Source organism: Crocodylus siamensis, chromosome 4, assembly GCF_052110815.1.
Source record: "Crocodylus siamensis isolate JL-2025a chromosome 4, ASM5211081v1, whole genome shotgun sequence".
Classification (NCBI taxonomy): domain Eukaryota; kingdom Metazoa; phylum Chordata; order Crocodylia; family Crocodylidae; genus Crocodylus; species Crocodylus siamensis.
The window spans coordinates 81413696-81439460 of NC_143398.1; the positions used below are offsets into that span (position 1 = coordinate 81413696).

A 25765-nucleotide genomic window follows, 5' to 3' on the forward strand; every position below is an offset into this window, starting at 1 on the left:
ATGTGCAAGTTGCAACAGAACCTGTTGATTCCCAGATTGGCCTTGTCAACCATGTTCAGACCTACAGATAGGGTGATTGTGGAAGATAATCATCCCCAATTGTGAGGGACTGCTAATGATGACCGGCAACTTTCCAAAATGCACAAATGTAGATCATCAGCCTCATGCAGCTTTCCTCATTGAAGAGCCATTGTGAGTGCAGCACTAATTGCCAGTATTTGGATGCTGTAAATATTAGCAGCCCTGAATGAAATTGCTTTGCTTAAAATACTGTTACAGTTTTGAAGACCCAGGATACAAAAGAAGTTGAAATGTCTCTCTGAAGAATACAGAGAAAGGGACAGAAATCTTCCACTATGAGAAAACAAAGGCAAGTTCATGAGCTGCTGAACTTAAAAATAGGAGAAAAAATGGTTTGAATCACTCAACAACAACAACAAAATCAGTTTTCCTATTGAAATGAATACGTGTCCCTCCTTTAAAACATTTCAGGAAGAAAAAAATATTTTGTTTAACCTGAAATCAGAAATAAGAAGTTTCAGTTTGTATTTGAGGAGTTGTGAGGGAGAGGGGATTACATTTAGGAAAATTTCAGAAAAATGATCATCTTGAAATTGTAAGATCCAATAATATCAAATGAAAATGTCAACTTTAAATATTTTGACTTTTTCTTCTTATTTCTTTTTTTAGACTGAAACAAGTCTATAAACTTGCCACAAATTTACAAATTATTTCAGTCAATCTGAATGTTCATTTTTTGAGCAAAATAACTTCATGAAGATCAACTTAGAAGAAAACACATACCCATATTTCTAGTGTTTTTTCTGTTTGGGGGGGGGGAGAGGTGTAATTTCAGGTAAAATTAAGGAAAGGGATAAATGTTGATTGTCCGCAATGAGGGTAACTCCTCAAGGGTAACCTCCATATAAATCTACATATATGTTTATGCTGCAACCTACATACACGCATACATCTGCGCTGTGGCCTACATAAATGGTACACAATTTACTATTACTATGTTTCATTCTAGCAAGCATTTTCTGTCTCAGTTTTATCACTTTTACAGTAACTATACACACACGTTTTACTAATTACATTAAGGGCAACTTAATTCAACAGAAAACAGCTATTAAAACAACCGATCACCCAAAGTACTTGCGTCTGAAAAACATAACTTCACTTCAGTTAAAAACCAATGTAGAAGTAAGCACTTTAAAACAAAGGGGAGTTAAATTAGTGGTTGAACTTTAGATGAATTTCCTTGCAAAAGAAAAAGACAACTTTCACAATTTTTGTAAAAATATTTCCTGCCTCTATTACAACTGTTTTCACTGGACACTAACTCTTTTCTAACACCACATGTTCAAAACAGCTTGACTAATTATAATTGAAATGGACTCTCCTTTTAATTACTATCTCATGACTCTTACATCCTACATGTTAATCTGATGGAGGCTCTCTCTTCCCCATACAATCCTGGCATCTGCACCACAGGAGATCCCTTATAGTTGGCTTCTTATGCCATGGTCAACATCTCAACCTTGTTTATTTGGTGGCTTTGTGCTCATAGTTCATCAAACATCAAGGACACTTCACAAATGAAGTTGCATGGGGTTTTTTCCTCCCCTAATTTTGTGACATATTTTAGTCATCAAATTATTTTATATGATTTACTGATCAAGCTGCATATTTTACTAATCAGCCTGTATACTTTCTTGATTGAGTTGCCTATTTTAATACTCAAGGACTTATGTTTTTAACTGATTGAGCTGCACACTTTGCTGATCCAATTGAATATTTTATTGATCCAGCTGCATAATGTGAAAAACTAGGCAGACACTATGCTGACTGGGTTATAGATGTAATTTGATTTTATTTTGTTAGAAGACATCCTACATTTTGAATATTGGATTGCTCTTGACTTCTTCCAAAATGATCCCTCCATTTATTCAGGTGGTCACCAATTTTTATTCATTGAACATGCACATTCTTCTCTCTCAACATGATAAATGAACCTAAATTTGAGGTCTGTGCTGCCACAGCTATACAAGGTTACAGTACTTCATCTACCTTCTGAACCAGATAGGACAGGGGCATGGCACCTATGATTAATAAAGAGGGAGCAGGAAAGGAGTCACATGTCTGCAGGAAATCTCTGAAGGATGCAGATATATAAGATCTGGTGACTTGTCCCTGGAGAAAGCTGCAAGATTTTTGAAAGAAGGTTCAGGGGTAAAAGTATAACAGAGACATATCTTCCTCTGCTGGAGGTCCAGGGCCACAGAAGACTGAGGGAGGAAAATATAGGGACTGACTTCCTGACAACCTCACCCCATGAAAAAAAGCAGAATTGGAGGACTGGAGAAGGCCAGGGCAGAAAATCAACAGAAGAATGTGTTTGCTGGCCTTTTCTAGGCTTGAAAACTGAAGCAAGAAGGCCAAAGAGGGTTGACAACAAGGCTAGGGACAAACATTCAAAAAGCTTGAGCCTGAATTGCTTCACTCTTTGAAGACTAGTCTAATCTGGCTAGGCTAGGCTAAACGTGTTTTGAACCTCACAGACAACCCCTCTGGAGTGAAGAAATGCAGGCACATGCCTGCAGTGGCTCAGGCTAGAAGCCAGGGGTGCTAGTACAGCCCTCCCTTCCCTTCCACAATGCTGAGCTGAGGGGGGCACATGACCAGGCCCTGGCAGAATGGTCTGATTAGCAAGGGGTTCCCCCCCCACCCTCACTGCTCCTGACCAGCAATGGATCCAGCAGGGAGTTACAAATCATTTACTTATACAACAGGGAGTTACATAGGAAGTAACGTAGCATTTATCAGACCATCAAGAAAATATAAGCCTCTCATTAATTCAAGCTCTTATTTAATCTCCAAACAGCCCTAAGTGGACACTATCCTGTCTGCTTTTGTCCTGTCTGCCTTACACAGACACCTCTCAGTATTATAGTAGTTTCACAGTTTCTAGGGTTGGAAAGGACCTGAGTAGATCATCTAGTCCAACCCTCTGCCATGGCAGGAAAGAGTACTGGGGTCAAACGACCCCAGCAAGGTGTACATCATTAGCTAGCATACCACATGCTGGTTATGGTCCATGTTGTGGGAGAGGGGAGGAGGGAATCCCCGCTTGAAGAGGGATGGGAGAGGAGTTGGGGGAAGGGCAGGAAGAAGCCAGTCAGATGCTACTGTGCCTGCCGTCTCTGCCAGAGCTCCAACTAGGGAGAAGAGGGGACTGGCCAGATCTGCTGTGGAGCAGAGAGCCCTGCCCAGGACTACAAAGTATCTGGGATGCTTGGGCACTCTGGTTTAAGTTAAACCAGGAAGAGGTATGGGACAGACATTGCATAAGCTGGTTTGACCTAAATCAGTTAAGTCTGATAACTACATTCAACCAGTTTTATCTAAAACCAGTTTCAGCCATTTTCAAACTGGTTTCTGTGCACTGAATGTCTGTTTTGTTCCAGGTTTAAACCAGTTTCTGGTCACGTAAACCAGTTTGTCACTAGCAAAATGGAATCAGTAGAGAGCCTTATCTGCAGAGTTTTTAAATTGGAACCAGAAAGGCTGGGAGAACTAGGAAAAGTCCCAGAGAATACACAAGATAATAGAGAATACACAAGAGTCATCTCCCAGTTAGAAAGCCTGAGGAGCCTCTGCTGGAAACAATGAGGGACTCAAGCAGGAAAGGCTAGATGACTGTGTGAAAAAAAAGACTAACAAGAACCTTTAGTAGATGTTACAAAATATATATTTCTGCTACCTTGCAACTTCTAAGTAACTGAACTGAAAAAACTACTTTTAAGTAAAGGGGAGATACAGATGTTATGCTGCATTTTTCAGGATTATTTTTCACTATCTGGGAGCGTGTCTACATGCGCAATTAATATGATTGAATATACTCCAGCTCCATAAGAACCAGAATAAACTAATCCTGACATCACCATCTACATGTGCACTTTAGCAGTCATTTACTGTACTACTGGACACCTACTTGAATCTGATGGGACTATCCAGCAGTGCAGTAAATTAGTTTACCACAATCTAATTTCTGTGCATGTGTAGGTGGTGACTTTTTCTGGGCAGAAAATTAGTCTGCTGTGCAGTAAAGCATCTTGTGTAGACATGCCCTGGAATAACAAACCATACCAGGTAGGGATTATTCTAACAAATTAAAAAATTCCAGGTAGGGATTATTCTAATGAATACCCTGAAGGACCAATGATGAGGGAGATGGAGGCAGCACTCTTGCCATTTTAGCCGCAACCATAAAGAGTGTTCTAGGTGGAGGTAACACTTCTTTAGCTAATACATTTTAGTAGTATAGTTCTTAGAGTCTAAATTTTACATCCTGCCTGCACAAAATGCCCCCAGCTGCTTTGAAAATTATACAGAAGTGACCACCTTATTTTGTTTTTATTACTAACAATGGACTGCTGAAGTATGATGTATGTAACTTCTGAGTACACATCATATTTCACATGCATCTAAGATGGTTTGAATCTAAGACTCTTCCACAGGAATATTTTTTCACTACAAATTCTCCCTCACAATCATATAAAACATGATTGCTGTTGTGGAGGGAAGTACAGGGACCCTCCACAGCTCAGGGGCCACTTGACCCACTGGCAGCTTGCCACCCAGCCTCGGGCAGGCTCTGGTTCAAAAACAAAAAGAAGAATCAGGCTCCTTGCCATAATGTGATAGAAAAATTGAAATGGTTGGTTTCAATAAGACCCTGAGGAATAAACTCCCATCATGTGTACAAGTACCCACAGACACTTAAATGGTTTTGTGGCTGCTGGAGCTAGGTTGATGTGGCTTGCTGGTAGTAAATTAGATACCTAAATTCAGTCTAAGTAATGATTAAGCTCTGGAAATTTATTTTGGATCCTATCAAGAGGATTATGTAATAATTCCCACTGTAGGATTATATCAATTCTCAGTATAAATAATGGAAAAATAACTTGAATAAGAACCAAGAGAGCTCTGCCTTGAAATTAATTAATTAATCATTACTTACTAATCAAATACTGGGTCTAGGTTTTATTATAGAATTAGTGGTAGCCTGTATAATAGTTTTTCAACTAAGACAGGGGTGCAACAAAAATGTACAAATGTGTGCTTGCCTCTCTCTCATTTTATATATAAAAATATATACACACATACATATAAATGTGTGCAATTAAATATAGAAGGTTGAATATATTTAATAGAGGATGAAATTACTATTATATACGATGTTAGTTATTTCATTTATGTTTTAGGTATTTAACTTAGTTATGTACTGTAAGATCACATATGGAATACAGGCAACAAAATATATTTTCACTTAGGGTACTTACAGATGTTGCATTTAGATCCACCTAACTATGCTTAGGTCAAACTAAATGCCCATGTGTGTAGATACTTGGAGGATGCTAAATCAGGGCAAAAATAGTGGGCCCGATCTAACTTAGCTCACCTGAACAGGTGAACCAAGTTAGATCACAAATGAGTTAACCCAATCTATCAAATATCTGCACATATTTGAAGCACAGCCGCTCATCCCAACTCTGGGGCTGAACTCTCCCTATGCCGCTGACCCTGACCTTGCTATTTTTAGCCCCTCAAATACCAACCCCTACTCCAACCCTGCTATGAACCTAGTAGGCCTTTCCAATCCTGCTTTTCCCTTGCCCCATCCCATGCGACTTACATCAGGTTCCTGGTGTGGCTTCCAGCACCAGTAAACATTTGCACACACTGCTTCCGATCTATGATCATGAAGCTTCAATTAAGCTGCGTGATCATAGACTGGATGCAGTGAGCATCTGCACATGATCTCTAATAGTCATAAGCAGCTTTTTCCACATATTTCTGCCCGAGTTAGAAGTTGGTAGAAATGTCTCAGGTCCTTATTTTTTGGAGAACTGTGTGCGCCTTATTATTTTCTTTTTCTGGCTAGACAAATGACATTTATCCATCCAAGTAAGCATAAATCATCTGAAATGGCCAAGCCTAAACCAATTATGGCTGTAAATGAGAGCTGAAAGTACAACATGAAAGATCAAGTAGGAGACTTTTTAAAAATCATCTTTGTATAAATAATACACATTTCACATTCACTATTTATTTTTCAATTATTTTCAAGAAAGGAAGGGAACAGCTGTGATTAAAAAGCTCACACCGCATTATCTCTGTCCCAGCAGGAGTTGCAAGATTTAAAGAAAACCACACATATGTTAATAAGAAAAGGTACTAACTGATATCTGTCCCACTGTTTTAGCAATTGTTAATGCCTGTAATATAGTAATATGTACTTTATTTATAAATGACAATATCAGCAACTACATTAACTCTTCCCAATTGTTGTTGTACTAATTGGATAAATATGCAATTCATTTGTAACAAGCTTTCATTTTAGAGTTGTTTGTTCTGTACAACTCAATATGGTTGCCTTAAATGGGAAATTTTACAAGGGCATTTTTGTGAAAGTATATTTGAGATAGCACAGGGATACCTTACAGTCTTGTAAAGTATTTCAGAGTCAGAAATGGAGTCTGTAAGATGCAAAAGATTTCACCAATTCTGCAGGACATCATTGAACTGTTTAGGCATGGGCAGAGATTGAGATAGGGAAGATGTGCTAAGGCATTATGAGGTTGCCTAAAGAGGATGTTATGGAGGTACTATACAGCAGGAGGAACACCGTTAGATGTGTACGCATTATGGTAGGCTCCCACATGCAGGTTTATAAGTTCTGTGGAGAGGCAGAGTTACTAAGCCAACTGCAGTGCTACACTAATGGAGTCTTGTTATCCTTTCAGCTAAGAAGCAAACAGAGCTAATAAGTGGTACCTCTGCAAAGCATTGCCTTGTGCAGTGTAGAAAACACTAGGATTACAAAGGGAAAGTCACACAGTCAAGCTGGTGAGAAGCAAGGCTTACCGCCATCTTTAATCTCTCCCCACCAACACTGAAGAGGCTGGAGCCAACAACAATAATACTTTCAACACAGGCAGCAGGATTACATTATTACATTACTACATACAGTCATTTTAAAGGGGGCATCAAGAAAGGAAGACACCTTGTACTATATCTTGTACACCTGAACCAAGAGAACAAAATAAACTTTCCCGCATCACATATTTAAAAAGAGTCTCCTCACTGTTCGTGCTCTCTTGGAAAAAAAAAAAAAGAGAGTCCACCCCTACTAAATTCAGCCCAGTTTTTCAGTCTTGTAGGAGCAAAACTCTTTCTGATTATAATGCGAATTTTAACTTCATGACAAGGTCTTTCGTTTTTGCAATGTGAGGTTTGTACATGAACCTCATCTTTCTTACCTATCCAGAAAACTTCACTATCTGGTAGTTTACAGCAGTTGTTGCCAAACTTTTTGGCAGGTGTGCTTCAAGTTAAGCCCTCAACCTCCCCAAGTGCCACTCTCATCCCCACCCACAGGATAGCAGAATGGGCTTGTGTGACAGGGGTTGGCCACCCCTGGTTTACAGTAGGCATTTAATTAAAAGGAACTATGTGAACCTGAATAAAAGACCTTATGAAAATATTTCCAAGATATCCCTGATAAGAAATACAGCTGGACAATTTGATGAAATAAATTTTCAGTCAAGTAAAAGATTAAAAATAAAAAAACTAAGAAATATAATAGTAATGTCAAAACTTGTTTTTTTCCCCAGAACTTCCATAAAACTGGAAAGGAGCTGGTCTACTATAGCCCAGCAGTTAGGACACTCAGTTGAAATGTAGGAGACCTGGATACAACCCCTTGTTTTGCCTCTTCAGAGCAGGAAGATCTCTAATACAGATCTTTCAACTTTCACAGCTAGTGGACCAGGGTTTGGCAATATTTTATAGCAGGGGGTCATTTCAGTGGAGTATGGGCTGCTTCCAACTTGGCCCCTGCCACAGCTGCAGTCAAAGCCACCACTCCGTCCCACCCCCCCCCATAGTGTTGCCACTGCTGTTTCCCCACACTAGACAGTCACTACATAGGTAAAGCCCCACCTCCCCCACTGCTGAAGACACCACACATCTAAACACGTCTGAAGCCCTCTGGGCTCTGTAGGACAAATAAAATGACCATAGGTTGCCGACGCCTAGACCATTGTGGAACAGGACTATCTCAATGTCTCCTGCTGGAAATACTCCACTTTCTATAAACGAACTAAATATTCACTAAGTCAGAGAGTAAGAGAGTGACTCTATAAACAGTGGGCAGGCCTCTCATCTAAGAGATAGGACACCTGCATTCCAGTCCCAGCTCCCATAAAGATTTGCATAGCAATGAATATATATCACCTTATTTGCCTATATTTTCTTCTCTGAGTCTTCCAACTGTTCCCATTCACTCCCAAATCTGCACAGATTCTGTTAAATCCCAAATCAACTCCTATCCATTTTAGTTTGGCTCCAGTCTAGCTCAAAGTTCTCTTAAATCTCCCACTTTCTCTCTGGTTCCTTTTTTTTCTTATCTATTCCTTTTTTCTAGTTGCCTCATTTGTATTTTTCCATACCCCGAAGTGCTTCAAATTATTTTCCTTCCTTCCCACTCACAACCCCTGTATTTCCCTATTTGAGTTTGTCCTGTTCCTTCCCCACTTGAACTTCTACAAAACCTTACTGTGTGGCTTTAAGTATGTCCTAGAGGCCTCTGGCTTGCTTCACCATAGCAATATGCATAGGGCAGCGCTATATTACACTCTTTTAGGTGCCTTTCTACTCTATTTTCATAGGTTGGAGCAATGGCCTGTACAAAGTCTCTATGGCTAGAGATATCTATGATCAGAAGTTATAGAATGCCTCTCCCTATTGGGAAACTGTTCAGATGACCAGCAGGAAACACTTAAAAAAAATAAATCAGAAGTCAAAGACTTAATGGGTCTGCCAAGATAAACATACTTCTAATAATGTTACAGTCTTCAAAATACTGATGAGTTGTACTAATGATGCAATTATCAGCTGCTAATTCAAAGGTACTGCCAATACATCTCACCATGAGTTAACCCTGGCATAGGACATGAATACTGGCTTGTGATAACAAGCTCAGCGTGAGAGTGCACAAAGGACACAAAATAAGTGCATTGTTATTATCCAGGGATTGAATACATTTTCTTTACAGTATGACACCAATCACCCAATTTTGATTTCCTTGTTAGTTTATAGGTTATTATTTATTTTTCCCCTTTATCTACTTCTCTAAATTCTTCAGACCCCTTTCAAAACCTAGAGGAAAAAATAAAATATATATACATATACAACTAATCCAAGATTTTCAAGTTACATGTACACATGTATTTTAACAATGACAAGACTTTTAGAACTGCTGAGCCCCTGCTGCTGATACCAACATCATTTGGAACTGTGTGTACTTAGCACTTCTGAAAAGTAAATCAGGCTTTGAGGGTTACATTGAAGCATATTTATTTATATTCTTGGGAAGAACAAAAAAACCCACTTAAATACAAAATATACACTACTTAAATGACTGTTGCATCCGTATACAGACACTATGTGAGGGTTATTGTTTTAATTTAGGTGAAAGGAAACACTCTAGAGAAAAAAAAAGAATATGAAAACTAAGGGCACGTATACACATGCCAGCTGCCTGCTCTGATGTGTTCTAATTAGAATGCAATGGAGCAGACTCAATTAATCTGTTCCCCAGCCCCCTTGCTTTTTCATGGGGTCTGGAAAGGGATTGGCCAAATTATTCATCAGCTGCTGGAGCTGTTTGATATTTTCCTTGTAATCCTGGGAAAGAGATAGGTCTCCCTCTTCTGAGGTGTCGTCCCCTTTACCCTCTGTCTCTTCCAGTGGTTCCCTTTCACTCTCTGGTTCTGATGGGAAGTGGGGCTTGAGGATTTCTGTGTCCTCGGGTAGGCCAGTGGGGTGCAGCCTCTTGTCTTCTCCCTCCTGGCTGTATCTGCATGCCTTTGTTTAATCAAGACTGTATTTGATTAATTGAATCTGCTGGAGGGTGCTAATTATCACACTCCAACAGCCTCGACATCACATATATTCAGTGTCCCTACCTTTCTAAATGGAGGTGGAGGCACTTTAACTAAAGCTCATTGAACAAGCTTTAGTTAAAAAGTGCCCCCACCACCATTTTGAAGCACAGGACGCTGAATAGACAAGATGCTGTGGGAGCTTTAATTACAGTTGTTCTATACAGAGTCGCTCTAATTACAGAGCCCCTCCAAGCACATACAAAAAGGCCCTTGGAAACCAGTGGATAAGACTAGAACCATCATGAAGATCAAAGCACAAGAGACAACTTGAGGTGGGCAAATTGTTTATGATAAAATCAATGCTGACCCAAAGTTTGCCTCCAAACTGGACATGATCCTCTAAAGGCTGGAAACAAATTCCTTACCAATTACTGTCCTTCCCTTCTTTCTCAGTTCTCTCCTACATGTAATTTCTGATTATAATACTAAAAAAATACATTCCTGCATAACACTTCAAACATGACTGCCACCAACTATTACCACACGAGGCATCAGTTAGAAAGCTTGTTCTCACCGAAAGCACATATTTGTGCACTAGGCTGCCACTTCTGAAATGATAAAACAGAAATAGCTATGTTTTGGATGTTATTGTTGGACCATCAGTAACATACCTTGGTAGCTTGCAGGAGGTCAGTTTTGATCATGCAGAGCACAGATAGCACCAACACTAGAAAGAGAAAAATGTTTCAAATTAAATGGTCAGCATTGCATCTTGCAGTGACATTTCTCTGAAGGGGTGTGAGGGAGAGGGACAAATAAGGAACAAGAGAGACAAAAAATGATGACTATAGACCCTCATGTTTCTAGACCTGGGGGCAGATTCAGAAGAGGTGCAGTGATATGGCTACACTGATGTTTTGGATTACACCTCACCACAGGACTTTCAAGGGCCTTTTTAAAGTTCCTAAAACAGGTGAAAAACACTCCTTCCCCCCTTCTGTTCCAGCTCAAAGCCATTCTCCTTCTCTGCCCCCTCCACCCCACCTGTATTTCCCCCTGTCCTGGGAGCAGGAAAGTACCAGAGCTATTCCTACATGCTGCACAGGGGATGGGCACAGCTGGGACAATGACAGCAGGGATAGACAGAGGGATACCTTTTACCCACACCTGCTCCAGGCGGGGGGGGGGGGACACTACTCTTCTGCCACACTGTTGCTTCTATCCCCTCCCTAGATGAGTCAAGCCCTCACTCTGCCCAGCTGGCTCTCCCCCACACCCAAGCACTAGAGAAAGCAACAGCAATAGGCAGGGAAATTGTGTATTATTCTATGTTTTCCAGAACGTATTGGTGATGACAGAAGGACAGTTACACTGAGCCTTACCCAGCCTGCAGAGCCCCATGATCAGTGTTCCCTAGTATTTCTACTGAATGTTTGTCCAAGAGGTAAAAGTACACGGTGTTACGAGCATGCTACAGAAGCTATTTACAACAGAGATTGTTCTGGATTTGCAGAACACTAGGGCCCCATCTAATACTTTGGGGTCCTATTCTATGACCAACAGTCTTAGGGTCCCTCTAGATGTTAAGTAAAGGAGTGATAAAGTCTGATGTGTGATCTATACAATCATGCCCCTACCATGCTGCACATGCATAGTATGAAGTGTGATTGTGGGATGCAGATCCCATTAAAAGTCACCGGGAATTGCAAGCTGTGAGTCCTGAACCCAATGAGGCTCACAGCTGGAGCAGAGTATGAAACACTGTTCCCAGAAACAAGCCTCCTTGGTTGTGGGTTCTTGGGCCCTAATAATAAGCGGTGCACCCCTATGGCTAAGAGCCCTGTCAGCAGATGAGGCTCCCAAACATACGTTCAACTAACGGTCTGATAAAAACGAGCCATAAAGTTATTACACATTTTTTGTGGAATAACTTTGTGGCTTATTCCTTGTTTTATCATGTCATTAATTGATTAAATGCATGGCTGGGTCGCATCTTAAGACCTGATTAACCGGTTAATCACACCTTCAATGCAACATGTATATGGAGCCATAGGTGCCAAGATAAAATTAATTAATTAACGAGTTGCTGTTCTATCCCACCTATGTTTTGGGCCCTCAGTCAGGTGGGTTTTGAACTGTACATGTATAGAGGAGGGGGGGAAACTTAGGGCTCTTTGTTATGGCACCAAAGATTAAATACTCTTCTTGATTCAGTGGAAGACAGCAGACAAAACAATATTAAAGCATTTTGTTTCTATGACAGTTTGATCTAGAGTGTTTCAAAACTAGTTACTACTCAGTTTCCTTCAGACATGGGGTCTATGTCAAGTAAAAATAGGAAAGATGATCATGTTACCCATAATTAGTCATTATCAGAGATATGCTCCCTGGATACGACAGCTGCTTGGAAGACAATTACACGTACAATAATCTTCTATAAATCTGCTGCTCAAAAATATTAATGTGTACCCTTGTGAGTTTAAAAGCACGTTGTCCATCAATCTATTTTTTACACTTTCTGGGGAGCCACTGTACCAATAAATCCAACTTAAAATCACAGGCAGGGATTCTTTAATCTTCAGAATCAGTTTTTGCAAGAAGTTATAAACCACAATGGGTGAATCCAGCCTATCGAAAGCATTATCCTCATATAGAAACCAATTACTCATCCCTGGAAAGAAAACAGTCTAGAGGATAGAATAGCATTTCAGACCCAATTTCCAGTTATCACTCTCAAAATCTTGAGCACTGTTCCAAGATTCAGATGCATTTTTATCAAACTGCTATAAAAGGTAAAGAAGTCTCAAAAATATATTCTGCTTATAAAGATCTGAGTCTCATCTGTCCTGCTTTTTTTTAAAATTCATATCCTCAAATAAATTTAATTTGCTCAGTTAATAATGAATAGAGTATAAAACAACTATACGAATACAATAATCATATGCTACACTAAAACTGCACAGTTAAACATCATAATCAACCAAAAATTGCAAAAGTATGGTTTTAATAGCAGTGTATTAGCTCTGCCATGGTGCACCATACAATGTATTGTATAATGTTACAACATTACACCAGCAGATATTGTTAAGGTAAGAATACGGATTTTGGGTGTTGTGGTAAGAATATGAAATCTGGGGAGTGCTGTGTATGCAGCTGAATGAAGGCTTTTTCTTGTGTCTCAGCAAAAGCTGCTGGTCACAAGGCTGGATGATATATTAAAAGCAACTAACTTAGCTAATACTTAAATAAGCAGATTCTTAACAAAAGGATAGGGTGCAAGGTACATAATGTGTTGAATAAAAATAAAATAGCCCACCAACTAGTGTCAGGAGACAAAAGCAGAACTATGGCCTTGGAAATGATGCTGAAGGTCAGCAAGAAAACCAGAAAAAACTAGCAGGAAACCGCAAGTGACTGAAAGAAGATGGGGGTCAAAGTCTTACACATGCACTCTTAGCAGAGACATGTAAATAAATGAAATGCATAAGTAATACCATGCTAAGGAAGCAAACAATAAACAGAAGTGGAGCTTGAGATGAGAGGAGAAATGGGTGGAACCAAAGGAGGGACAAGGTTGGAGTGAATGTTAATATGTATGAACCAAGGTGTATAAAATGTGGAAAGAACTAATATTCAATGCAGGTCCCCTGGTTCATGGGCTGTGGCAGTGTGGGATCCTTGTCTGAAGCCGTCTCCTTTTTCAATAAAGCTGTTGCAAGCAATGTGTGCTGGTGTTTGCTCCCTGCTTGCTCTGACTAATGAGCACCAGGATCCATGAGCAATTGAACTGTTGTCTCCCTAGTCGTTGGGCACCACATGGAGACGGGGGTCTAACAGTTATGCCAGCCATTTTTCTGATGTAACAATATATTTGTAGAAACTTGTTATGTGGGGTGTGGGATCTTGGTAAGAAGGGATGCCAAACTGGATACCACAAGAATATTCTCATCACTAATGTACATGTTATGGAAAGAAGCAAAATTGAAGAAAAAAAAATTAACCAAAAAAATGCAAATATGCCTACCAGCATGGCAGAACCAGCAAAACTTACATTACTTTGCAGCACATTATCTGCAAAGAAGCAGTGCAGTCCAGTGGAGCAAATCATCTCTGATCTGCGACACAGGAGACAAAATTCTGGTTCTGTTGCATGATAATTTGGCTCACTCCTTTATCACTTTGTCTCCCCTTTAACCTTTCATCTAGTCAGACTTGTTTGGGATGCTAAGTTTGTAGAGGCTGCTTTAATAAAAATAATTAATAATGAATTTCTAGGTTCCTTTAAAAAAAAGTAAGTTAAGTATAACTTCCCATTTCAGAGATTAGGAATTGAAAGCACAGAACACAAAATACACCATAAGCATAAATGACTGAAGAACTCAGGCCTTTTGAACTTTTCGTTCAGTCCTGTTGTCTCTTGAAATAAGTAATTTGTATTAGGACAACTGAGTGGTAATTGTAGAGCTAATGGGAAAACAGATATGTTGAGTAAGCCTCTAATACCAGGGTGTAGAGTTATGAAAGTAAGTCCTAAAGCAGGATCATGGATAGCAACTTAAGGGGAAAGTATTGTACCAGTAGAAGGAAATGTTTATTTTACAGATGACATGAAAAGTCTGTTTGGATTGAGGTAGAAAGAGAAAAGAGGGGTTTTTGTTTGGTTTTGGTTTTTGTTAATGTTGCTACACAGCAGATGAGAAGGAGAAAAAAAACAAGAAAATTATTCACACACACAAAGAAGTCCAGTTTAGTTAATACAGTATGTGTGTTTCTATTAAGATATTAATGCAGACAGTATTAATGAGTAAATACAAATATACTGAGACTGATGAAAATTGAAGCCCATATTTTACTATAGAATTTGAAGAATATCTCATTGTGATGGCCCTCAGAAAGAGGCACAATCAGGGCAGCAAAACAGGATTTTTTTTTTTAGCCGATTTGTTCACCTGTTACTAGCTGTGTTTCAGTTCTGAGAACTAATGATTGGAAATAAGCCAAATATTTAAAAAAATGACTAGAAATAGAAAGGAGCTCATGTCTTAGAGGTGACAATATCACTTAGTAGGAAAGGCAGTTTGAGTTTTCAAAAAGTGAATGAAGCAAAAAAAAAAAAAAAAAAAAGCAGCTACAGAAAGGAGTATGATATCAATAAAACTGGAGTTCAACATTGCTTGGGGAGCACCATGATTAATCATGGGAAAGAGCCATGAAATTTATAAATGAAGTTCTGGATATTTATAAGGTTTAAAATTTAATCCATAATTTTAGAGAGATTTTCCAAATAGCAAACAAGCCATAGAACGTGTAGACATTGGAATAGTCCCACAAGCATACTGAAAACAAAAAGTGCTCTAGTATTTATGGCAGAAAAATAACTGAACCAGAAAACGAGTACAGCTACAGAAGCAAACAAAGCACTACATTAGCAGAGGGGGAAAAAAACAGAAAAAGAAAAGTGACAGAAAAACACTTGCTGAACCTCCCTCTAAGGCCACGTCGACATAAGCGTGGACCTTGCGCTGCCACTATTTGTTCCCAGGGAATGCCCATGCCACGTGCACTATGGCGCATGGCAAGTTACCCTGAGTGGCATAGGGGAGGCTGGGGCCAGCACTGGGTTGACCTTACCTGCGGTCCTAGGGGCCTCCCAGGGCTGCAGCAGTGGTGATTCTGCCACATGGAGCCTGGCGAGCAGCTGCAGCATGGCACCGGGCAGCCCAGCTCCACATTTGAGCAGCATGCACTGCCTGTGCATGTGCTACTCTGTTACTTTTTTCCCCATGAGTTTTTTTGACCCCCAGATATCCATGGGCTCATCTGAATGGTGTGGTATGTAGCGCCACAGAATGTGTGTTTTGCAGTACCACATATCACACAGTTGCGCTTGTCTGGATGCAGACTAAGATTTTATGTCTGGACTCTACTACTAGAAACTTTGGGCTGAATCAATGACTGGTGAGGACACATAGCACCTGGCAGGAGCTGGTTGTATAGCAAAGGAATACAATGGGATAAAAAATTAAAACCATATTGTAGTCATAATGTGTAAATGAGACAAATGCAGATACATGTTTAGAATTCATGTAACTGAAGCCAATAAATACCCTTTATCACAATGGCTGGAAAAACAAATAGCACTAATAAGGAGGTGGCTGTCCAAAATAAGAAAACCAAGACAAACGGAATAATTTGCTACCTGAATTAGATTAGCCACTGAACTCTGAGGATGTACAATCACACAGTTTTGTTTATGCATATATTTTAATAAAGAAGTAATTAAAAAAAAACTTAGCATAGTGTCTGAGAATGGTAATTATTCAGTAACCATCAGCTAAAGAAAAATATTTTTTCTTTAATCCAGTTTTTTCAAAGTGTTCATAAAACTAACTACATAAAAAAATTAGAAATTTGTAAGAAACAGAACAACTGATCTCATCTCTTTCACTGGCTTCAGTCTTTAAATGTGGTAGCCAGCTCTTTCTCCCTCTATCTCTGGAAGATTAAATAGACCCCTCTGAAATTTACCTGTGCAAATGCACCTATCTTCTCAAATACTTACCTTCTTAAGAGTGACAATAATTATAACTAGATGTATAATCCCTAGAAGCTTTTCCCAGACCTAGGTTGTATTAGAGGGTCTGCAACAGGCTTAGTTCTAACTAAGAACTAATTGGATAGTTTATTCAATTCCAACAGGAAAATAAGATTAGTTTCAGCTGAAATTAAAATTTAAGATAGAGTGCTATGACATTTAAAGCTTTGTCCTACAGTATTAATTCTACTAACTTCCTACAGAAAAAGGACTAAAGAGACACATGCTACCTTTATTTAAAAAAAGGGAAAAGGAGGGATCAGAGTCATATAAGATAGGCCACTCAACTTATACCTGAAAAAATAAAAGAATACCTAAACTATTAATATATAAACACTTAAAGAATAACAAGTTAATGATAAAAAGAGCCAACATACTTGTATCAATAACTAATCATATCAAATTAATTTAATTTCCTCCTCTAGCAGGATAACTAGCCTGGGATAACAGAGAAAGAGACTGTTGCAGTTAAAAGCAGGATTTTAAACACAGTGCAGTTAAGGATTGACACAACACCTCATTCTTTTAATAGCAGAAGGGGTTTAATAACAACGCCACAAACAAGTTATAAAACTAAATGAAAAAAGACTCTAATTCAGTATTCAATGAATGAGCCATCGCCAAAGTCCGAGTATATAGTTAGCTGCAAGAGTGTTTTCTCACCAGTGCAGGCCAGGAAGCAGTTTCCTTACAGCTTTCACAGCATAGGATCCTTTTCCATGACAAGCTGGATGCAATGGTGTAGTGATTTCTGCTTGTTTCACCTGAAGCACATGCACCTTCCTGGCAAATCTGTTTTGCTCTTATACTGTTTAGCTGTATAGCTTCAAAGCATTTTTTATTAATGGTTGGTCAATTCAAGTTAAAACCAGGAGGAAGGGAGACCATTACATTACAATTGTAGGCTGCTAGGATCCTGTTTTTGGATTGTCCAGGTGTGAAACTTGTTTTTGTAGTTACAGGACCCATCTTTGGGTACTTGTTTAAATTTGGGCAAATTTGCAGTAGCCTGCACTAATGACTGTTATCATCTTATGGCATGGGTCTGGTACTGGATGCCACAAGCTCCACTTTCTCTATACCTAATGGATTGCCACCATTTGCGGAGACTGATCTTTGGGGCAGTCTTGTTGCCATAATCCAGTTTTGCCCCAATCACTGTCTTTTGTGCAGGAGGGTTTGTTTCCTAGCAATTAAAAAACTTTCAGGTGATTACAAAAATCATGATGATTTGGGTACATTTGCATGGTCCCAGCCACAATCCTTCATTCCTGTGCAAGATGCACTACTGTTTTAAATTGACTCACTTAGATATTGTGTGTAGGTCCGGCCAAGCTTTCACAGCCATCAGAGCAGATATAATATTGCTTCACTTTATTATGGTTTTTGACACTGTCCTACATGACATTTCCATCAACAAAGTAAGGACATACAGCCTAGATTAAATTACCATAAGGCACTGTGGGTTGAAAAACTTTGCTCACACAACAGTTATCAAGGGTCCTTGCTCAAACTGAGAGAGTTTTAAGTGAGGTTTAACAAGGGTCTGTTTTGGGTTCAGTTACATTCAATATTTTTATTAACAACTATGATGAGGGAATAAAAAATATGGGACATTTTACAAAGGATATTTAAGTACCTTTTATAATCTGGCACAATATTTATAATATTAGCAAATGACAGTAAGTAGCCAAAATATTAGCTGGTGTTAAAAAAACCATATATATTTAGTTATTAAGATAGGTGAAACTAAAATCCTTAGCTTTACTGATAATCAAATACTCATTTGTACATAATCATTTAACACTTTGGCTGAATAACTCATGATAAAAAATACATCATACAGATATTTAAAATGGGTAGGAAAGAATACTTCAAAGAAATACTCTGCACCAGTCTCTCTGGGTGGATTTAATGATCTTCTAAGCCCTTTCTATTTCTAAATTGAATAGTCAGGGTTAATCTTGTTTTATAATAATAGTTTACAATAGCTATGCCAGAAAAATCTAAGCTGGTGATCTAACGTACCACCTGGTCTCACTGGAAAATGGCTGACTCCACACTGACTGATAAAAGCCCTCCTCGCACAAATCAAGGGATTATAAACCTAGGCTTTTCAAGTGTTTTAGTAGTCATATCCTGTACTGTTCAAAAATAAAAATACATATATGAAAAAAAAATTTATACAAAAAAGAAGTATATAAAAATTCTTTTGATGGACTCAAACTGCAAAATAATCCTGTTTCCACTGTGTTGGACTCCAGTTCTGGTGCCAGCATTATACCTATCAAGACAGAAAATATACTTCCTTTAGCTCTAAGTCTTCCAAAAGATTCTTGTTTTGACCAAAAATCAACACAGCTGGCTTCAATACATCTCAGTTGCAAGGCAAAATCTAATGGAAAGAGCAAATTGTCATACCTTATGCCAGGGGAGGTGTATACATTTTGACATTTTAAAGTAAATTGGAGAGTTCACACCACTTACAGCCAGTTTTTCAGGTTATCTGTAGTCTCAGTAAGTTGTTACAGTATCATTTTGCAATTTAAAAAGTTTTCTGTATGAAACTGAGAATCAAAAGCAAAACTTTAACTTCAGCAAATTATATGTATGATATATGGATAATTACACAGACAGGCTCAATGAATCCAGACGGTTAAAGCAAAAATATTTGACAGAGACTAATAAAATATAATCATGAACAGTCATGCAAGTATTACAATTATGGCTATTATAAAGAGTCTAAAGAGAAAAGAAATATGAACTGAGTTGGGTGGGGAAAGGGGAGAAATCGGTAAAATGAATGCAAAAAGTAAAAAAGCCCTGAGGCACTTAAATGGTTATAAAGCCCACATGACTACAAACAATATTTTAAGAGAATTTAGAAGGTAATGAGATCCATTTTAAAGAGATTTTTTTCCATCCTGTAAAAATCCTAAATGGGTTATAATTAGCTACTTCATTCTACAGGATGATTTCCTGTTATGACTTCTCACACAGGTATCATAGAGAAACAAAACTAGAAGGAACCTGAAAAAACCATATAATACAACCTCTGCTCAAAGCAACCCTCTGTCCAAATCACACTAACCAAATGTTTGTCTAACATTCACTTAAAATTCCAATGATAGGGATCCCATATCCTCTCTAGATAATCTGTTCCAGTGCTTAACCTCCTTCATAGTTGGCTTGATCTAATACCAGATTAGTCACAGCATCAAGACTAAAATCTATGTTTCCTGACACCAACATTTCTCTGTTCTGTGGATAACAGCATCTGATTTAATGATGTATCTTCAGAAAATTAACAATTTCTTTCCTGCTAAATTCCACAGGATTTTCCTTGAAGTTGCTATGAGTGACCCCTAGATATGTGGAGAATAATCTGAGCAGTCTGGAAAATATGAAAAGAATGATAACAGTCTAAGTATTTGGAATCAGAAATGCTTTTCTGGCATTTGTATTTCTACTCAGACCCAGATTCTTCAGGCCAATCTTTATACAAATATGGAGTCCATGGCAAGATCAGGGCCTAAAACCAAAGATGACATGAATCAAAAACCCATATCTAAACACCTTTAGAGGTGAAAGCTAATCAAACATCCAGCTAAAAACTTGCAAATAATTTTTCTAGATTAAATAGATGGATAGAATGAATACATATGGGTGAAGGTAAAATCAAATAACTTGACCACAACTTCAAGATGCACCTTGGCTGATATATTTTACATCACTGTGAATCTCATAATCAGTTTTCACAGGTATTGTTTCTTCAATGTGTGAAAAATACCAGTCACATGAATATATGCATAAATGTCAGAATAAATGTCAAAATTTCATTCCTTAGCTGTATTGATTTGAAGTTCTGTTTATTATGAATAGTTTCTCTTACAGCATAATTCAAGGACTATTAAAGCCTTTGGAAGGATATCTAATGACCTCACTAGGTTTTGGTTCAAGGCTCCTGTTTAACACCATCATCATATTTGTATTGGTACACAGAAGCAGAATGATCTAATGTCTATGGGGAGAAAAGACAGTTTACATCCTTATAGTTGTTCAGTATTTCAAATCATAGTGAACCTGACATTTGAAAAATATGTAATGAAAATGTTATGGATCTTATGAACTCTGAATATTTTAGATCTCAAACTGTCAAGCTGATGGAAAAAGAAGCAGAAAAAGATGTACAGGAACAGAAGAAAATCACACTCAGGTAGGCTCTGGAGCGGTGAGAGATGCGCGGGTGAAGCCCCGCTACACCCCCACTCCCCCGAAGCCCCCCAGACACCCCCTCAGCAGCCGCTGAGCCCCCTGCCGACCCCCAGCACAGCCGGAGGTAAGCGGGCTCGTGGTGGGAAGGGGTTAACTCCTCGCTTACTGGGAGGAGGCTGCTGCGTGAAGCCGGGCCAGGTCAAGCCCCCGCCCAGGCCCCTACTTGGCCCAGCCCCCCAGGAAGCCCCGCCACCAGAGCCGCGCGAACAGGCTGCGTAAACAGGCGCTTGAGTTAGCACGGAGTTCGCGAAGGAGAGGGCGTGGGAGGGCACGAGACCCTGCCTGCGACGCCCCCCAGCCATAGCCGGCCCCAGCCGTAGCCAGCCTACCAGAGGCATGACACGGATGGGCACGCGCTGCGGCCCCTCCACTGGGCACCTCAGAGACGGCCGCCCAGACGGAGCCCATGGTTCCGGGCTCCATGCAGACGGAGCCCCTGGCTCTTGGCTGCGGGGGTGCCTGTCCCTTTTTCAGGCTCTGGGGCCCGGGAGCATGGCCCCCTCCCCTTGCGGGGTCTGCTCCCTACTGGGGTCTCTGGCGCACCAGCTGGAGGAGCTCCAGGCCACAGTCCAGAGACTGCGTGCCATCAGGGACTGTGAGCAGGAGATAGACTCCTACTGCCAGGCCCCTTCTCCCCCGGGAGCCGCAGGGGAGAGCGCCGTCTCCCTCCGTGACTAAGGAGGACTCTGGGACCTCCCACTCTGCCCAGTCAGGGGCATGGACCAAGGTGTTCAAGGGCCCCAAGGCCCGCCGCACCAAGGCCCCTGCCCCGCCGGAGCTTAGCAACAGGTTTGCACCTCTTGCAGCCCCAGCAGAGCCCACGCAGTTGCCAGCTCCCGCAGGCAACCCAGGCTCGACCGCAGCTACTGGCCCCGCTCTCCCCAAGACAAAGCTTAAGGTGTTTGTTGTGGGAGACTTCATCCTGCGGGGCACTGAGGGGGCAATCTGCCGCCCCGACCCCTTAGCCCGGGAAGTCTGCTGCTTCCCGGGGGCCTGCATCTGAGACATTGCGGAGAGGATCCCGCAGCTCCTCCGGCCCACAGACCACTACCCCATGCTCCTTATTCATGTGGGCACCAATGACATGGCTCGGAGCACCCCCAGCCAGGTCATGAGGTGCTACAGGGAGTTGGGAGCGGGGCTTAGGGGTCTGGGAGCTCAGGTGGTGTTTTCCTCGATCCTCCCACTCTCGGGCTATGGGCTGAGGAGGGAGAGGAGGATCCACACGGTGAACCAAAGACTACGGCGCTGGTGTTATCGGGAAGGCTTTGGCTTCCATGACCACAGCCCGCTCTTTGGAGAGAGAGGCAGCGAGCTGCTGGGAAGAGATGGCCTCCACCTCTCTCCCCTGGGGAGGAGGCTCTTCTCAGCCAGGCTCCACCGGGCTTTAAACTAAGCCCGCTGGGGGATGGGGGGACTACTGCCCATGCTGGCCTGCTGAACGGCCCTTGCAAAGCCAGCGGACCAAGGCACTTAAGGGGGCACTTAAGGGAGCTCACCCCTGCCCCAGCCCTGGCACAATCTGTGGGCAAGGCAAGAGCCCCCAAGGGCACACTTGCCTGCCTGTACACTAATGCCAGGAGCCTGGGCAACAAGCAGGATGAGCTCGTCCTCCTGCTCAGTGCAAAGAAATATGATGTCATTGGGATAACGGAGACCTGGTGGGACTCCACCCATGACTGGACCACGGGTATAGAGGGAGGGATTGTGTTGACAAAAGGGGCGGGGGTGTAGCTCTCTATGTGAAGGAAAGCTACATGTCCCTGCAAGCTGATGTTGACGACCGGCATGGACAGCTAGAGACTCTCTGGGTAAAAATTTGTGGGGAATACAGCACAGGGGACACAACAGTGGGAGTCTACTACAGACCTCCCACTCAAAGTCCCGAGCTTGACCAGGAGTTTGCCCGGGAACTGACTGAGGCCGCTTGCTCCAGGACCTTGGTTGTCATGGGTGACTTCAATTACCCGGACATCTCGTGGGAAGATCACTCAGCTAAATCTGAGTGGTCGCAAAGCTCTCTCTCATGCGTGGATGACCTCTACCTGACTCAAGAAGTCTATGGGCCAACAAGAGGCAAAGCACTGCTTGACCTGGTACTGGCTACGGGGGATGACCTAATCGGCGACCCTGTGATTGATGGGAAGCTGGGTGACAGCGACCACAAGCTGATCACCTTCACCATCCGCCGTAAAACTAGCAAGTCAGTCAGCAACACAGAAGTCCTTGACTTCAGAAAAGCCGACTTGGACAAGCTCAAGAGGCTAGTCGGTCAGGCCCTCAGGGACCATGACCCCAGGGAGATGGGAGTTCAAGAAGAGTGGTTGCTTCTCAAGGAAGCGATCCTCAGTGCACAAGCTAAATGTATTCCAACACGGAGGAAAGGCAGCAAGAAGGCACAGCAGCCCTCCTGGCTCTCCAGAGACCTAGCGGACCTACTGTGGTTAAAAAGGAAAGCCTACAAAGGATGGAGAACGGGATTCACCTCCAAGGAGGATTACTCCGCGCTGGTCCGGTCCTGCAGGGAGCAAACCAGGAAAGCCAAGGCTGCAACTGAACTCCAACTAGCTTCAGGCATCAAGGACAACAAAAAGTCCTTTTTCAGATATGTGGGGAGCCGGAGGAAAAGCAAGGGCAATGTTGGACCCCTGCTAAACCAGATGGGGCAACTGACAACTGACACCCAGGAAAAAGCCAACCTATTAAATAGGTACTTTGCGTCAGTCTTTCATCAGTCACACGGGATGCCCATGCCTGCTATGGGACAGGGAAATCTGGGTGAGGGGGATCCCCTACCCTCCATCAATGCTGACCTCGTGAAGGAACACCTTGAGAAGCTGGATACCTTCAAGTCAGCTGGCCCTGACAACCTGCACCCCAGGGTACTCAAGGAGCTGGCGAGCGTCATAGCCCAGCCCCTGGCACGGATCTTTGAAAACTCCTGGCGCTCTGGTGTAGTGCCCGAAGACTGGAAGAAGGCCAATGTGGTGCCGATCTTCAAGAAAGGGAGAAGAGTGGATCCGGCTAACTACAGGCCCATTAGCCTGACTTCTATCCTGGGGAAGATCTTAGAAAAGTTTATTAAGGAGGCCATCCTTGAGGGACTGGCCCAGGCTAACATTCTAAGGGACAGCCAGCATGGGTTTGTTGCGGGTAGGTCTTGTTTGACCAATCTCATTTCCTTCTATAACCAGGTGACCTATCACCTCGACGAGGGAGAAGAGATTGATGTCATATATCTTGACTTCAAAAAAGCTTTTGATCTGGTATCCCATGATCACCTCTTGGCCAAACTGCCCAGTTGTGGCCTTGGCTCCACCACGATCCGCTGGCTGGGAAATTGGCTTCGTGGTCGGACCCAGAGGGTTGTGATTGATGGCAGTCACTCATCATGGTGCCCTGTAACCAGTGGGGTCCCTCAAGGCTCTGTCCTGGGACCCATACTGTTCAACATCTTCATTAACAATGTGGACATTGGAGTCAGGAGTGGACTGGCCAAGTTTGCCGATGACACCAAACTTTGGGGCAAAGCATCCACGCCAGAAGATAGGCGGGTGATCCAGGCTGACCTGGACAAGCTCAGCAAATGGGCAGATGAGAACCTCATGGTGTTTAACACCGAAAAATGCAAGGTTCTCCACCTTGGGAGGAAAAACCTGCAGCACTCTTATAGGCTCGGCAGTGCTACGTTGCTTAGCACCACAGAAGAAAAAGACTTGGGGGTCATCATTGACCACAAGATGAACATGAGCCTCCAATGCGATGCTGCGGCTAGTAAAGCGACCAAAATGCTGGCGTGCATCCATAGATGCTTCTCGAGCAAATCCCGGGATGTCATTCTCCCCTTGTACTCGGCCTTGGTGAGGCCGCAGCTGGAGTACTGTGTCCAGTTTTGGGTTCCACAATTCAAAAAGGATGTGGAGAAGCTTGAGAGAGTCCAGAGGAGAGCCACTCGCATGATCACAGGTCAGAAAAACAGATCTTACGATGACAGGCTGAGAGCCATGGGACTCTTTAGCCTGGAAAAGCGCAGGCTCAGGGGTGATCTGATGGCCACCTATAAGTTTATCAGGGGTGACCACCAGGATCTGGGGGAACGTCTGTTTACCAGAGCGCCCCAAGGGATGACGAGGTCGAATGGTCACAAACTCCTGCAAGACCGTTTCAGGCTGGACATAAGGAAGAATTTCTTTACTGTCCAAGCCCCCAAGGTCTGGAACAGTCTGCCATTGGAGGTGGTTCAAGCACCTACATTGAACACCTTCAAGAGTAAATTGGATGCTTATCTTGCTGGGATCCTATGACCCCAGCTGACTTCCTGCCCTTTGGGCAGGGGGCTGGACTCGATGATCTCCCAGGGTCCCTTCCTGCCCTAATGTCTATGAAATCTATGAAATATAGTATGAAGTTCAGAAGGTTCAAGACTGGAAAGATACTTTAATGAGGTATGTCCAGAACCAGAAGGTGGCATAGATTCAATAGGACTGAGGAATCTGGCTCTCAGAATCATGTAATGACTCGGGATTTCAGGTCTGATTCGTAGCTCCTGCTGCTATGGTTAAAAAAAGAAAAGAAAAGAAATGAAAAACAAACAAAAAAAAAGCTTGGAAAATTGAATGAAATGTAACTAATGCAATGATATTGGTTTAAACCTGCAGACAGTCTCCAGCAGGAAAAGAAACAGCAAGTACCAGACATAGGGAAGAATCTGTTTGGTCCCCCACCTACCATGACTGTAAATCCTAACCTTCTCTCAAGATGCTACCCAGTAACTTCTTGGCATCAAGAATCCACCAATACCTGTCCATTCTATACTAAAGAGAGGGGAGTAGTCTGAGGCCTAAAGACTCAGAGTACTTAAATACACAGTACATACATTACAGCTAAACTAGAGTACTAATCCTTTGGGGAGTAATTGGAAAAAAGTGCTTGCGCATTCCTC

At 41.7% G+C, this 25765-nt stretch overlaps 1 long non-coding RNA gene across 1 annotated transcript in view; it reads right to left on the reverse strand.

The window, feature by feature from the left end:
* LOC149865904 (uncharacterized) overlaps positions 1-25765 on the reverse strand; it is a 119929-nt gene that overhangs the window by 25913 nt on the left and 68251 nt on the right. Inside the window, exon 2 of the long non-coding RNA XR_016441795.1 lies at positions 10625-10680. This is a non-coding gene — a long non-coding RNA (uncharacterized LOC149865904). The remainder of the gene's footprint in view (positions 1-10624; positions 10681-25765) is intronic.